At 39.2% G+C, this 15511-nt stretch overlaps 1 protein-coding gene and 1 long non-coding RNA gene across 11 annotated transcripts in view; one reads left to right on the forward strand and one right to left on the reverse strand.

The window, feature by feature from the left end:
• The window catches only part of CORIN (corin, serine peptidase), a 261992-nt gene that overhangs the window by 123891 nt on the left and 122590 nt on the right, over positions 1–15511 (forward strand). The window lies entirely within an intron of this gene.
• LOC131507629 (uncharacterized) overlaps positions 1157–15511 on the reverse strand; it is a 39983-nt gene continuing 25628 nt past the window's right edge. The window contains exons 4-5 of the long non-coding RNA XR_009259597.1: positions 13294–13588; positions 1157–1931 (exon numbers count right to left, since the gene is read on the reverse strand). This is a non-coding gene — a long non-coding RNA (uncharacterized LOC131507629). The remainder of the gene's footprint in view (positions 1932–13293; positions 13589–15511) is intronic.

The raw sequence follows: 15511 nt of genomic DNA on the forward strand, positions 1-15511 counted from the left end.
TATAGCACATGATTTTATATATATACAGCAAGTACCGTTCATTCGCCTTATATTTTGTGATTAGATAAGCAAGCAGTGGTCGCCTGCACATAACTCCATTTGGCTTCTTTTCTTCTTCATGAGAATGTTCCTATTTTTTTTTTTTTTCATGGTTTGTAGTTCAAATAAATCTCAACATGGGACAAAAAAAGTGGCCATTTAGCTTAGAACTGTTGATGTTGACTGGGTAAGAAGTTTGGAGTTTTGCTTTCAGTCTCTTCGGACAAGATGTCAGAAATGCGTGGCTTAATTTAGGCTAAGGCTTTGCACTGAAAATAAGTCTGCCTGCTGGCAGTCTTATAATTGAAGAAAACATGTAATGTTCAGATCTGCCCGGTATAGAATAGTAGTGATAAAAATAAGAGTCTTGACATATTTTTATCTCATGAAGTCTCCTTATTTTGCAAGTCAAATGCAGATGCAGACATGAATGTACTGACCTTTTATTTATTTCTGTTATTTGTAGCACATTTTTGCTATTTTTATGAAGCAGGCAATGCAAATTGATCTGACTGGACACTTGACAGAAAGTAAAATGCAAGGCCACATACTTCTAGCAATAAAGCAACATGTATCGTTCAGAACCTTGTCCTACTAAAATCAGTTCAAATGGATATGATGTTTTAGATGAAATATGAAAAGATCTTCACTCAAAAATCTTGGGGAACATTTGACAAGTTACTTCTGTCCACTAAGTAGCATCTAGAGGGCTCGAAAGAGTTAATGCTTTCTGAGATTGCCCAATACATACAGCCAGTGGCCCCACAGGATCTGGCTTTTTACTCCATAGGATTTTATGAAATATTATTCTTTGGGGTTGTTAAGCTGTTTCCAATTTTCTCAGTTTGGATTTCAGAAGACTCCCTGCTAAGTATAACTTTTGAATAGAGGATTTTTACAGATTTTTATAGGATAAAATCTGAAGACTAGAAAATGTCTTGCTTATCTGGGAAACTCAACAGCCAGAGGATTAACATTTGAACATTATAACAAAACAAATAGTATCTTGTTCTGATAGAAAACAAAATTGTTTCATATGATTTAACAGCCGTGTTTAAATGAACAAATTATTAGAAAGATTTAAGTAAAAGGGAATTATTTTTATGTTCTTGTTTTTTGAGAACCCAGCTTAAAGAAACGCATTCACCCCTTCCTTCAGCAGGTATGGAAAAGCAGCTACGGGCCATTCATGCATACAGCAAATGTGTATGGAGTGCCTATTGTCACTGGGGTTGTTTCGGCCACTGGGGATTCAGGAGCATACAAAACAAAGTCACTGTTCCGAAGGAATCACACATTGGAGAATTTGATGATTCTCGTGGGAGAGGAAAAGACGGAAGGTGTTTGGTTGGGAGAAGATGGAGGGTGGTGGTTGTACCACTGGCCACAGTAGAAACCACAGGGAAGAGAACAGTTTAGGAGGAAGAACCATTTGGGCTGTGACTTTCCAGATCGTATCAGTTGGGTGTAGGTACCTGAAGCTCAGGAGACAGGTTTGAACAGGGCAACAAGAGCTTGGGAGTTGTTTGTATAGATACCGGGCTGAAAGCAAAGTGGATGAGCTCATAGAGGGTGAAGGTGAAGTGCAAAGGAGACAAAGAGGAATGAGCTCGAAAGTTCAGGACACGTAAAGGGCAGCTTGCAAAAGCAGTTTTGATATCTGTCCCCCTCTGAGACCCACCGGAGTTGTGGGAAATGGCTCACCGACTCATCTCTTGACTGTATCACAGACTAAGGAATACTAAATCTTCCATTCTGGTATTTCTCCTTCCTCTCTCGTGTGTTTCCCCCAGTTGATTATGAAACAGGCTGGTGCCCTGCTGGACCCAGGAGGATTGGGATGGAGGCACTGGAACTCGGGAAAATTGGAAAAAGATGTGACTCATTGTATTCTGTGAGAAGATAAAAAATGTATATAAATAAACATCCTTTTGCTTAAAAATGAGTTTTTATTGGTTTTTAGCTCAAGTTAGGCTACAGCTAAAAACAAGGTCCTTAGAGCAATAATAACAATAACAGCAACAACAGTAATAAGTTACTTTGATTGCATGCGTGCTGGGTGCCACTCATGTTAAGTGCTTTTTACATTCTGTTTCATTTAATTTTCTATACAGTGTACTGGGTACATAATATCATCCTTATTTTACAAGTGAGGGAATGGAAGCTTATCATTTTAGGATATTTCCTGACAGAATAACCTTGATACTCAGTGCATTTTTGAATGAGAGAGCGATTGAAGGGGCTTTCAGCAATGAAAAAAAGAATACTAATTTAAGGGGTACTAAATTAATCCAACCGTTTGCATTGCAACTAGAGAATCTCATTGGGGTGAGTATTAGGAGCAACAAAAGAAGCAAGCTCGTAGTGTTTATTGCAGAAAAGGGAATGAACTTTCAGAAACTAAGGCTAAGGAGATAGTGATTCAGGTCACTAATGTGTGTCCCTGTTGGAATTTGGCCCGATCAGATGCCCAAAGGCAGTTCTGCCTGGCAGGCTGGATTGCGGTCTATTTTCATTCCTACTTGGGATGCTGTGCTCTTCTGCTGCCTAGTTCCCCCTTCAGTATCCTGTCTCTGTTCCTCCTTCTCAGCTTGTCACTTTCGTGGTGCGATATGAGGCTATCCATGTCTTTGTTCCTCTCTCAGCTAGTGGCTAACCTTCCCAGTTTCTTCCAGGCCTGGCGGGGTCCCCGAAGCTGTATCAGCTGAAGTTCCTATATCCAGCAGTCATGTAATAGAGTGTCTCTTTTTCCCCTATATTTAAATGTAATGCAGCTGCTTTATTTTTTATTCTGTGTCATGCCTCTGACAGATTGAACGTGAATAACTAAAACACCAGAGATTTGTTACTGGTGTCCCGGTCCCATTTAAGAATCTCTTGTGTACAGGGCCAATGCCGTTAGATTTTAAAAAGAAAAACAAGCAGACAAAAGCTTAGGTCATTTAACCTATCAAGTTTAGGCTTAATCACATTTTGGGGGAGAGGCAGGTTGTTGAAAGTGGTGTGAGTTGAGGGTGCAGAGTGTGGACATGTGAGAGGACGGGGGAAGGATTGGGGTCAGTGAATGAAAGAGCTGAATGAAGGATTTCTTGGCTGGAAGAATACAGACTGGTTAGAGAGGAAATGAAGGCTGGGAAAACTGGAGGGGGCCTTTGAAGCTAAGAATGAGGAGTCTGCATTTGATAAGGAGAACAATAGCGAGGCCACTGGCTGGGAGGGGTGACCTGGTCAAAGCTGTGGGTGAGAAAAAACATTTTTTACCAACTGGTAAAATTGAGTATATACTGGTTTTGCATGCCTGAGTCGTCTGTTAGATCCATTGTTGTTGTGAAAAACTCTGAAGGACATTACGATGGAAAATAAATGCGGAGAATCCACAGTTCTGAGATGTCCGAGTTGCTACACAAAACATTACTTTTCCGTTAAGCAAATCAAATGCAACTTTTCTTGTTCCAGGGGGCAGGCATCTTTTTGGTCTTGACAGTTTCTTAAAAATACCCTTTAGTTCTGATTTTCAGAGTATTATTTCTGTAGGAATTTTGTATACAATGTCAGCTACAACTAATGAGCATCTCCATACCTTACACCATAATGAATACATTCCTTCTGCATTTTCCCCAACACAGTATTCTTTCAGTTCGCATTATTTTTTTAACAAGTGTGAAAGGGGCTTAATTTTCATTCACTTTTTAGTAATATTGGTAAAGCATCAACATTTGTGTTAGTTGAAGCCGTCTTAATTTTTTTAGTTGATGCACAAAAATAAAATGCCTATCATCTATATTGAAAAGCTGAGGTTTTTGGCTATAAATTATAATTGCATTGCAAGTGAACACATATGAGTAGAGAGTATTTTATGTATTTTATGTATATATATGAAAACTACTATTTGTTCTGTGTGATTTCACATTGTGATGGAGTGTGATCCTTCATCTATGAAGTTAACATTTTTCTTTGCTATCTAAAGAAAAAGGTATAGGAAATGACAGTGAACTACAGTACTCGAGTAACAGCTCTGATCGTGTTTCGGACAGAGAGCAAAGGTGTCTAAATGCTTTTTGGCTATAACATCATCATGTTGACTCATAGCCCTTTGAGTTGCAGAAGTTGTATCCATAAAACTTTCATAGTTATAATCATTTATAACCCTATCTCTCGTTCATTGATAGAGCTTCATTTTGTGCCTTTCTGCTTCCAAAGCCATGCAGTGAAACCAAAGTTGAGGTGTGTGAAAGCCCAAGGGTAAATCAAATATTGGAAGATGATGGTTGTTTGCACTAAGCCCTGAATACGCTGAATGAGTCATTGTATAAACTGAACAGATGTTGGGAGCAAGTTGGCACAAAGTAATGAACCTCATTCTCATCATATATCATTGGGTTACTTTTTAGTGCCTCCAAGGGTAGATGTGCTTTTTAAACAACCAATTTACTACTAGGGAGCAACATAAACATTAGGGAAAATAGAGTACTACATTTAGTGCAATTGAGTATGTCAAATGACAATTTGTATAGTTCTCTTAAAATTCAGATGTTGAAAAGTCTTGTACTTCTTTCCTTTCTCTTCAGGGAGGGTACCTCATGCCAAACAGATGCAAAGTTTCGAATTCTCTCAAAAGCTCCCTAGAGGAAATTTGAAGTGTTCCTTGGCAAACTCATCCCAATCTGTCATATTTGTTAGGAAGAGGAAATTTGTCCCTGCCTCAGATTGCAGCATTAGGCTTTTTCCTCTTTTCCTCCTCCTTCCCCTCCCCCTTCCCCTCCTTTTCCTCCTCTTCCTCCCCCTCCTCCTCTTCCTCCCCCTCCTCCTCTTCTTCCTCCTCCTCCTCCTCCTCCTCCTCCTCCTCCTCCTCCTCCTTCTTTTTTCTGCATTAATCCTTCATGGAGAAGAAAAGGCATTTGGGCACTTTCTTCCATGAAATCTCTCTTTGTGTGTCTGGAGAATATCATGAAGATTATGATCATTGCACCAGTATCATCAAGGGCTTCCTGACACAGGCCAAATGCACTTTGGGCATGTTTTTGTTGCGGGGAGATTATTCATGGTTCCGTGATCAGACTCATTGATTCTGATATGAAGGATGCTCCCTTGGTGAGAAGGTGATGTGTTTTCAGTTTGTGGTAACTAGTAGATTTTGATGGCACTCTTTACTTATTTCTTTAGGTTAGAATACTTTGCTTACACAAAACCCCTGATGCCTTGCATTTTAGTTATTTTAATTAAGTAAGTTGTATCATTTAATGCATACTAATATTTTAGTTCTCTTCGCCATTCTTATTTAGCCAAGATAATTTAGAATTCCAATTCTCTTAAGAATCCTCTGCTTTCTCAGAGTTGTTTTCTTGCATTTTCTCAATATTACCAAAGAATATAATGGTCTTGAGGCTAGGATTAATCCTTACCAAACATCATTTAAAAATGTCACACTGGCAACATTTAAAATATATATAATCACTCTCCTGAGTTCTGTTACTGTTATTCAGTTTTTTACTGTATTGACAATAGGTTTGTTGATTTGAAATTACACTGATCATTTTCATTTAGCTAGAGTCTGCCATCTTGTTCAAGATCAGGGTCAGCAAACGACAGCCCATGAAGCCAACGAGAGCCTGTAGCCTGTTTTGTAAATAAACTTTTACTGAAACACAGCCATGCCCATTCATTTATGCATTCCCTATGACTGCTTTTGCTGCACAATGGCATAGTTGAATATAGTTTACAACAGAGACTATATCACTGCAAAGTGTAAAAAATTTACTATCTGGAGGCGCCTGGGTAGCTCGGTTGGTTAAGCGTCTGACTTCAGCTCAGGTCATGATCTCACAGTCTGTAAGTTCGAGCCCCTCATGGGGCTCTGTGCTGATAGCTCAGAACCTGGATCCTGTTTCAGATTCTGTGTCTCCCTCTCTCTGACCCTCCCCAACTCGCACCTCCCTCCTTCCCTCTCTCTCTCAAAAGTAAATAAACATTAAAAAAATTTTTTTTTAAATTTGCTATCTGCCCCTTTGTAGAAAAAGTTTGCCAACCTCTATTCTAGATTAATTCATATGTGCTTAAGAGCATTGGAAAGGACATGAGAAAACCTGGATTCCAGTCCTGTCTCTACATTCTCATTAGCCCACTGATGTTGATTCTCCGGCCTATGTTTCCTCATTCATAGATTGGGCAGGCAGAACTGTATGATCGCCAGTGTCTTTCAGCTTGAAATTTTCAGAAATCTGATTAACACTATTTTACTTAAAGTAACTTGAAGTTGATTTTTTTCTTACAGATTTTTGGGTTTCTTACAATCCCTCTTGAGCATATTAGACACACATCCAAATTTCCACACATATTCAATGATTTAAAAATAATAATATAGCTTGCCTATATGAGCTCCATATGTGCTAAGTATGGAGGCGGGCATTTTACTTTATCTCTTTTAATCTTTAAAACGCCTGTCTAGAGTGGATGTGAATGTTCCCACAGCTGTAAGAGGCAGAGCCAGGACTTGAACTCAGTTCTCATAGTGAAGCTCCCTGCCCTTTCCACGGTCTCTTTTCATATGCCTCCTCTATTGTTATTGTCATTTGCATAAATGGTAGTATCTCATTTATCCAGGGGTTGCCACTTAAATTATTCAGAACACAATCAATAATTAAGAAGTAAAAAAATTATAGCTGAGAACTTCCCTGAACTGGGGAAGGAAAAAGGCATTGAAATCCAAGAGGCACAGAGAACTCCCTTCAGACGTAACTTGAATCGATCTTCTGCACGACATATCATAGTGAAACTGGCAAAATACAAGGATAAAGAGAAAATTCTGAAAGTAGCAAGGGATAAACGTGCCCTCACATATAAAGGGAGACCTATAAGACTCGTGACTGATCTCTCCTTTGAAACTTGGCAGGCCAGAAAGGCTTGGCACGATATCTTCAGTGTGCTAAACAGAAAAAATATGCAGCCGAGAATCCTTTATCCAGCAAGTCTGTCATTTAGAATAGAAGGAGAGATAAAGGTCTTCCCAAACAAACAAAAACTGAAGGAATTTGTCACCACGAAACCAGCCCTACAAGAGATCCTAAGGGGGATCCTGTGAGACAAAGTACCAGAGACATCACTACAAGCATAAAACATACAGACATCACAATGACTCTAAACCCGTATCTTTCTATAATAACACTGAATGTAAATGGATTAAATGCGCCAACCAAAAGACATAGGGTATCAGAATGGATAAAAAAACAAGACCCATCTATTTGCTGTCTACAAGAGACTCATTTTAGATCTGAGGACACCTTTAGATTGAGAGTGAGGGGATGGAGAACTATTTATCATGCTACTGGAAGCCAAAAGAAAGCTGGAGTAGCCATACTTATATCAGACAAACTAGACTTTAAATTAAAGGCTGTAACAAGAGATGAAGAAGGGCATTATATAATAATTACAGGGTCTATCCATCAGGAAGAGCTAACAATTATAAATGTCTATGCGCCAAATACCGGAGCCCCCAGATATATAAAACAGTTACTCATAAACATAAGCAACCTTATTGATAAGAATGTGGTCATTGCAGGGGACTTTAACACACCGCTTACAGAAATGGATAGATCATCTAGACACACAGTCAATAAAGAAACAAGGGCCCTGAATGATACATTGGATCAGATGGACTTGACAGATATATTTAGAACTCTGCATCCCAAAGCAACAGAATATACTTTCTTCTCGAGTGCACATGGAACATTCTCCAAGATAGATCATATACTGGGTCACAAAACAGCCCTTCATAAGTTTACAAGAATTGAAATTATACCATGCATACTTTCAGACCACAATGCTATGAAGCTTGAAATCAACCACAGGAAAAAGTCTGGAAAACCTCCAAAAGCATGGAGGTTAAAGAACACCCTACTAACGAATGAGTGGGTCAACCAGGCAATTAGAGAAGAAATTAAAAAATATATGGAAACAAACGAAAATGAAAATACAACAATCCAAACACTTTGGGATGCAGCGAAGGCAGTCCTGAGAGGAAAATACATTGCAATCCAGGCCTATCTCAAGAAACAAGAAAAATCCCAAATACAAAATCTAACAGCACACCTAAAGGAAATAGAAGCAGAACAGCAAAGGCAGCCTAAACCCAGCAGAAGAAGAGAAATCATAAAGATCAGAGCAGAAATAAACAATATAGAATCTAAAAAAACGGTAGAGCAGATCAACGAAACCAAGAGTTGGTTTTTTGAAAAAATAAACAAAATTGACAAACCTCTAGCCAGGCTTCTCAAAAAGAAAAGGGAGATGACCCAAATAGATAAAATCATGAATGAAAATGGAATTATTACAACCAATCCCTCAGAGATACAAACAATTATCAGGGAATACTATGAAAAATTATATGCCAACAAATTGGACAACCTGGAAGAAATGGACAAATTCCTAAACACCCACACTCTTCCAAAACTCAATCAGGAGGAAATAGAAAGCTTGAACAGACCCATAACCAGCGAAGAAATTGAATCGGTTATCAAAAATCTCCCAACAAATAAGAGTCCAGGACCAGATGGCTTCCCAGGGGAGTTCTACCAGACGTTTAAAGCAGAGATAATACCTATCCTTCTCAAGCTATTCCAAGAAATAGAAAGGGAAGGAAAACTTCCAGACTCATTCTATGAAGCCAGTATTACTTTGATTCCTAAACCAGACAGAGACCCAATAAAAAAAGAGAACTACAGGCCAATATCCCTGATGAATATGGATGCAAAAATTCTCAATAAGATACTAGCAAATCGAATTCAACAGCATATAAAAAGAATTATTCACCATGATCAAGTGGGATTCATTCCTGGGATGCAGGGCTGGTTCAACATTCGCAAATCGATCAACGTGATACATCACATTAACAAAAAAAAAGAGAAGAACCATATGATCCTGTCAATCGATGCAGAAAAGGCCTTTGACAAAATCCAGCACCCTTTCTTAATAAAAACCCTTGAGAAAGTCGGGATAGAAGGAACATACTTAAAGATCATAAAAGCCATTTATGAAAAGCCCACAGCTAACATCATCCTCAATGGGGAAAAACTGAGAGCTTTTTCCCTGAGATCAGGAACACGACAGGGATGCCCACTCTCACCGCTGCTGTTTAATATAGTGCTGGAAGTTCTAGCATCAGCAATCAGACAACAAAAGGAAATCAAAGGCATCCAAATTGGCAAAGATGAAGTCAAGCTTTCGCTTTTTGCAGATGACATGATATTATACATGGAAAATCCGATAGACTCCACCAAAAGTCTGCTAGAACTGATACATGAATTCAGCAAAGTTGCAGGATACAAAATCAATGTACAGAAATCAGTTGCATTCTTATACACTAACAATGAAGCAACAGAAAGACAAATAAAGAAACTGATCCCATTCACAATTGCACCAAGAAGCATAAAATACCTAGGAATAAATCTAACCAAAGATGTAAAAGATCTGTATGCTGAAAACTATAGAAAGCTTATGCAGGTAATTGAAGAAGATATAAAGAAATGGAAAGACATTCCCTGCTCATGGATTGGAAGAATAAATATTGTCAAAATGTCAATACTACCCAAAGCTATCTACACATTCAATGCAATCCCAATCAAAATTGCACCAGCATTCTTCTCGAAACTAGAACAAGCAATCCTAAAATTCATATGGAACCACAAAAGGCCCCGAATAGCCAAAGTAATTTTGAAGAAGAAGACCAAAGTAGGAGGCATCACAATCCCAGACTTTAGCCTCTACTACAAAGCTGTCATCATCAAGACAGCATGGTATTGGCATAAAAACAGACACATAGACCAATGGAATCGAATAGAAACCCCAGAACTAGACCCACAAACGTATGGCCAACTCATTTTTGACAAAGCAGGAAAGAACATCCAATGGAAAAAAGACAGTCTCTTTAACAAATGGTGCTGGGAGAACTGGACAGCAACATGCAGAAGGTTGAAACTAGACCACTTTCTCACACCATTCACAAAAATAAACTCAAAATGGATAAAGGACCTGAATGTGAGACAGGAAACCATCAAAACCTTAGAGGAGAAAGCAGGAAAAGACCTCTCTGACCTCAGCCGTAGCAATCTCTTACTCGGCACATCCCCAAAGGCAAGGGAATTAAAAGCAAAAGTGAATTACTGGGACCTTATGAAGATAAAAAGCTTCTGCACAGCAAAGGAAACAACCAACAAAACTAAAAGGCAACCAACGGAATGGGAAAAGATATTTGCAAATGACACATCGGACAAAGGGCTAGTATCCAAAATCTATAAAGAGCTCATCAAACTCCACACCCGAAAAACAAATAACCCAGTGAAGAAATGGGCAGAAAACATGAATAGACACTTCTCTAAAGAAGACATCCGGATGGCCAACAGGCACATGAAAAGATGTTCAACGTCGCTCCTCATCAGGGAAATACAAATCAAAACCACACTCAGATACCACCTCACGCCAGTCAGAATGGCCAAAATGAAGAAATCAGGAGACTATAGATGCTGGAGAGGATGTGGAGAGACGGGAACCCTCTTGCACTGTTGGTGGGAATGCAAATTGGTGCAGCCGCTCTGGAAAGCAGTGTGGAGGTTCCTCAGAAAATTAAAAATAGACCTACCCTATGACCCAGCAATAGCACTGCTAGGAATTTATCCAAGGGATACAGGAGTACTGATGCATAGGGGCACTTGTACCCCAATGTTTATAGCAGCACTCTCAACAATCGCCAAATTATGGAAAGAGCCTAAATGTCCATCAACTGATGAATGGATAAAGAAATTGTGGTTTATATACACAATGGAATACTACGTGGCAATGAGAAAGAATGAAATATGGCCTTTTGTAGCAACGTGGATGGAACTGGAGAGTGTGATGCTAAGTGAAATAAGCCATACAGAGAAAGACAGATACCATATGTTTTCACTCTTATGTGGATCCTGAGAAACGTAACAGAAACCCATGGGGGAGGGGAAGGGAAAAAAAAAAAAAAAAAAAAAAAGAGGTTAGAGTGGGAGAGAGCCAAAGCATAAGAGACTGTTAAAAACTGAGAACAAACTGAGGGTTGATGGGGGGTGGGAGGGAGGGCAGGGTGGGTGATGGGTATTGAGGAGGGCACCTTTTGGGATGAGCACTGGGTGTTGTATGGAAACCAATTTGACAGTAAATTTCATATATTAAAAAATAAATAAATAAATAAATAAATTAAAAAAAAAAAAAAAAAAAAAAAGAAGTAAAAAAACCCAAAAAGATTAGATTAACCGAAAAGATGGTCTCTTTTAACCACTAAAAGTATTTCCCAAGGTCCTCTTTTATAGCCTGTTCACTTTTACTTTAAAAAAAAAAAATGTTTATTTTGAGGGAGAGAGAGAGAGAGAGAGAGAGAGACAGCGTGAGTGGGGGAGGGGCAAGAGTGAGAGGGAGACAGAGAATCCAAAGCAGGCTCCAGGCTCTGAGCTGTCAGCAAAGAGCCCAATGTAGGGCTTGAAGTCATGAACCATGGGATCATGACCTGAGCTGAAGTCGGACGCTTAACTGAGCCACCCAGGTGCCCTTATTCACTTTTACTTTTGAACAAATATAAAAACTTGCTTTTTGTTTGTTTGTTTCCCAAACCTCTATAATTAATGGCAAACCAATTGGAATCAGAGATGGGTAAAACCACAGGTGCAGGTTGTCTTTAGTAGAGATGGTGATGGTGGAGAATATGGATAATGTAAGAAGGATTAATCCTAAATGGCAAGAGCCTAATGCAGGTGGCAATCCTTGGCAGCTTAGTCTAGGGACAAATTTACCGCAGGAAACTCCCAGGGGCACTGAAAAATTTTTGCTTCTCATCGCAAAGACCCTGGAGCAGCAGGGAAATGTTTAAAATTAGCACACTCGATTTAAGAAGGGGGAGAAAGAGTGCTCTATTTCATGAAACTTTAATACAATTTTGAAGGATATTAGGAATCTCAAATAGATAACGCTTCAGTTATTTGAATTTCTCACTATGTGGAATATTTCCTTCCTTCAAAGTGCTCAGCAAACAAAATACTGCCGAGTCCCGAGTATTTGAGAAATCTTTCTCCAGATTTTCACCGATTTCATCTCACTTTTCTGCTCTTTGTTATTGCCTTAGTCAGTGTTCACACTCTGAAAACAGGGCTCTAGAGAGAAGTAATTAAAAGTCTGACTTTTCAGTTTCGTGTATTACCAGATTTTCTCCACACCTCATTCAGTCTTACATGTTCCCACTACCTCTTTTTATTCCCTATGGCTCTAAAGAAGGTCTTATTGTTTTCCTTTTATTGTTTTCATTTTTTCCAGAGTAGAGACTTTGGTTTCTAAAAACCATCTTGCTTTGATCCATTGAGTATTATTGATTGTAAAGTGAATTTGCAGAAGGTAAACATTTCTTCTACTGGCAGGCTCTTGCAGAGGTGGGGGGAGTGGATGGTGGCCCTTCCTTTTATGTTTCTCTCTTGTATTCAATTCTTGGTTTCTTCTTCCTGACGTGTAGGCATTTCCTGCCATGTTGATTTTCTAACCCATCATTTCTAATTGTCTACTTTGGGAAATGCTTTAAAACTTCAAACATTTTTTGAGGTAATATTTTATGCTATTTAGTTTGGGGAAAATGCGCTAGAATTACTTGTGGAAGTTAAGAGATCTGGAAATATTTAAATCATTCATCCCTCATACCTCTGACTGTGAGGGTCATACCAAAAGCCTGAGGCACTATACTTCCTTAGAGTAAATTCCTCCTTTCCTTGCTGCCTATATTATGATATTGATTTAATAATGTCAGTAATAGTCCGCTAAATATGTTAAAAGCTCATTTGAAGGCAGATACTATGCATAATGGTTTGCATGTAATATGTCCATTAATCTTCACTATAAGGCAGATACAGAATTACTGGCAGTCTTCAGCTAATAAATGGGCTATATTTCAAAAATATACTTGCAGATTAGTTGTTTCAAACATGAAAGATATTTTCTCATAGAAGCTCTGTTGTGGGTACATCTCTAGCTTGAACTGGATCATGAAGTCTATTGGACTCATAGCCAACATGTGTAAATGAATGTCTGTGTGGGAAGGTACGTCCTGAGTCCTCATTGGGATGCAGTGGGCCCACCTTCTTCCTTGGATCCTGTATTTATTACAAGTGACTTGGCTTTATTCTCAGATCTTCCTTATGGACAGTGGGAACAAAACCCCCCTAGATTCAAACTGTTCATATCAGTTATAGAAAAACTAACCTGCTGTAACAAAAGAGATCTTGAAATACAGTGGCTTAAAGGAAACAACACTTTGTTTCTCTGTTAAGCAGTAGAACCAAGATGAATTTTCCAGTTTGTAAGCTCAAACTTCCTCTATGAACTGATCCAAAGACTTGAGTTCCATCCAATTTTTTTTCTTTTTTTTTTTTTGCTTCTCCAGTTCCTAGATTATGGTCCTTAGCTGAGTGATTGAAGCTGGCTGAGCCATGTAGCTGTGCTCCATCTTATGGGAAGGCAAAGAGAGGAAGCACATGGCAGCCAGTCACGTTTAAGCCTGCAAAATTGAAGAGTCATCTGCTTATAATATATTGCTGAGAACTTAGTAACATGACCACACTGAACCACAAATGAGCTAAGATATGTAGTCTTTAGCTGGTCAGCCATAGGGGCACCTCAAACTCCATTACTACAACAAAGGTGGAGGTGTTTTAGGATGAACAACCAGCAGTCTTTGCCACATCCCGGTGGTGGTACCCACGTCTAGACAGGAACTCTGGCGGGATTGAATTTGGTGCCTGTGGCAGAAGAGATGTGAGTAGAGGTTGGATACAGCGAGTAACACAGGGTAGGTTTTGGGATGAGTGGGACGCTGGGCCCCTTGCCATTGTAACTTCTTGGAAGAACTCGTTGCAGATTTTCATTTCCATTTCACCTCCTGCCTTTCTTTTTCCTTTGGAAGGCTGAAGGCAGGGCTGGTTTCATGGCTGGTGATCTGTGCAGTGAGTGGCACAGGACCCTAAGGTCAGAAGGGTTCCAGGCTTGGTTTTAGGCTATGCTGTCACCGTCTTGAAATTGCTAATAACTTTATATTTATACTTGTGCTTTGTGATGAGGTTGGATGGGACAACGGAGCAGGTGTGTGAGTGGCAGAGATATGCTAGGTAGTAGTGTGTGCACATGTGGGCATATGCCAACAGGCATGGCGAGTGAACGGTGTGAGTGCTGAGTAATTGGCCTGGTGCCTCAAAGCACATGCATATGCCTGAGGATCATCTGGAGGTGGCCGGGTCAGGACCCGGGTCCCCATTGGTGGCCATGATGCAGCCACAACAACAGAAACACAACAAAGCAGGTTTTGAGGGTGTAGTGGTAGCCTTGGCCCTGGGCTAGAAGAGGGGCTCCACCCAAGAACCTGTGGGAGGTCAGCCTGGCTGACTGTCCCTGGAGCCTGTCCCTGGGGCATCTGCACAAGTATTAACTCTACAGCCTGAACCTTGAGACGGAAACTTCTGGTGCTTGGGCAGCCGGCTTTGTAAGTAAATTATCACACAATAAAAGCGTACACATGAACATTGCAATAAAGCATTAATCAGAGTTATTAGGATTCTTCAAGGATTTTAAAATCCTTGGTTTTGAATGCTGAAACATTGCAAAATGCATATCCACAGGCTTAGAAATAGAAATCACACTTAACTATTGTCATTGGAAAAGAACACTATTTTCATATGAACTTTGGATGAACCATTTGTTAACAAGGAAGATAACTGAAAATGAGAATTTTACATAAAATTGGCAATACGGCTATAGAATGTATAAACAGGCATTTTGAATTGTATATACATTTTAAAGCCCTTTTTGATTTCTTTTATGATCTCCACAATTTACAGGGAATATCAGAAGAATCATCAAAATATCATTGTATAAATTTACATTTAAAATAAAATTCAGACTTCCATGAAACTGATTCATATGAAGAGTTAAATCTTTTTATTAAAATTGCTCATAGAGAATCATCAGCTCTAGATATGCTAAAATTTGTATTTCCGAATGGTTTATCAGACATCTATCCTAATGTTGTCACAGCCTATAAATACTGCAAACAGAAAGAGTAAAATTTGCACCAAAGATTCTTGTCAAAATTAAGAACGAACAAAAATCATTTGCAATCTTGCTTTTTTGTTGAGCTACTTACTGAATCTATTTTCATTTATGTAGACTAAAAATAATGTTGCTAAACATTAAATTCATACATGAATTTGCAGAAAAGTGAGCCAGAAAAATCACATTAATAGTGTATTGCTATTTAAAAAAAATTTTTTTTAATGTTTGTTTATTTTTTTTTGAGAGAGAGACAGAGTGCGAGGGGGGGAGGGGCAGAGAGTGAGGGAGACCCAGAATCCAAAGCAGGCTCCAGGCTCTGAGCTGTCAGTACAGAGTCCGATGCAGGGCTCGAACCCACAAACCATGAGATCATGAC

The sequence above is a fragment of the Neofelis nebulosa genome, chromosome 3 (assembly GCF_028018385.1).
Source record: "Neofelis nebulosa isolate mNeoNeb1 chromosome 3, mNeoNeb1.pri, whole genome shotgun sequence".
NCBI lineage: Eukaryota > Metazoa > Chordata > Mammalia > Carnivora > Felidae > Neofelis > Neofelis nebulosa.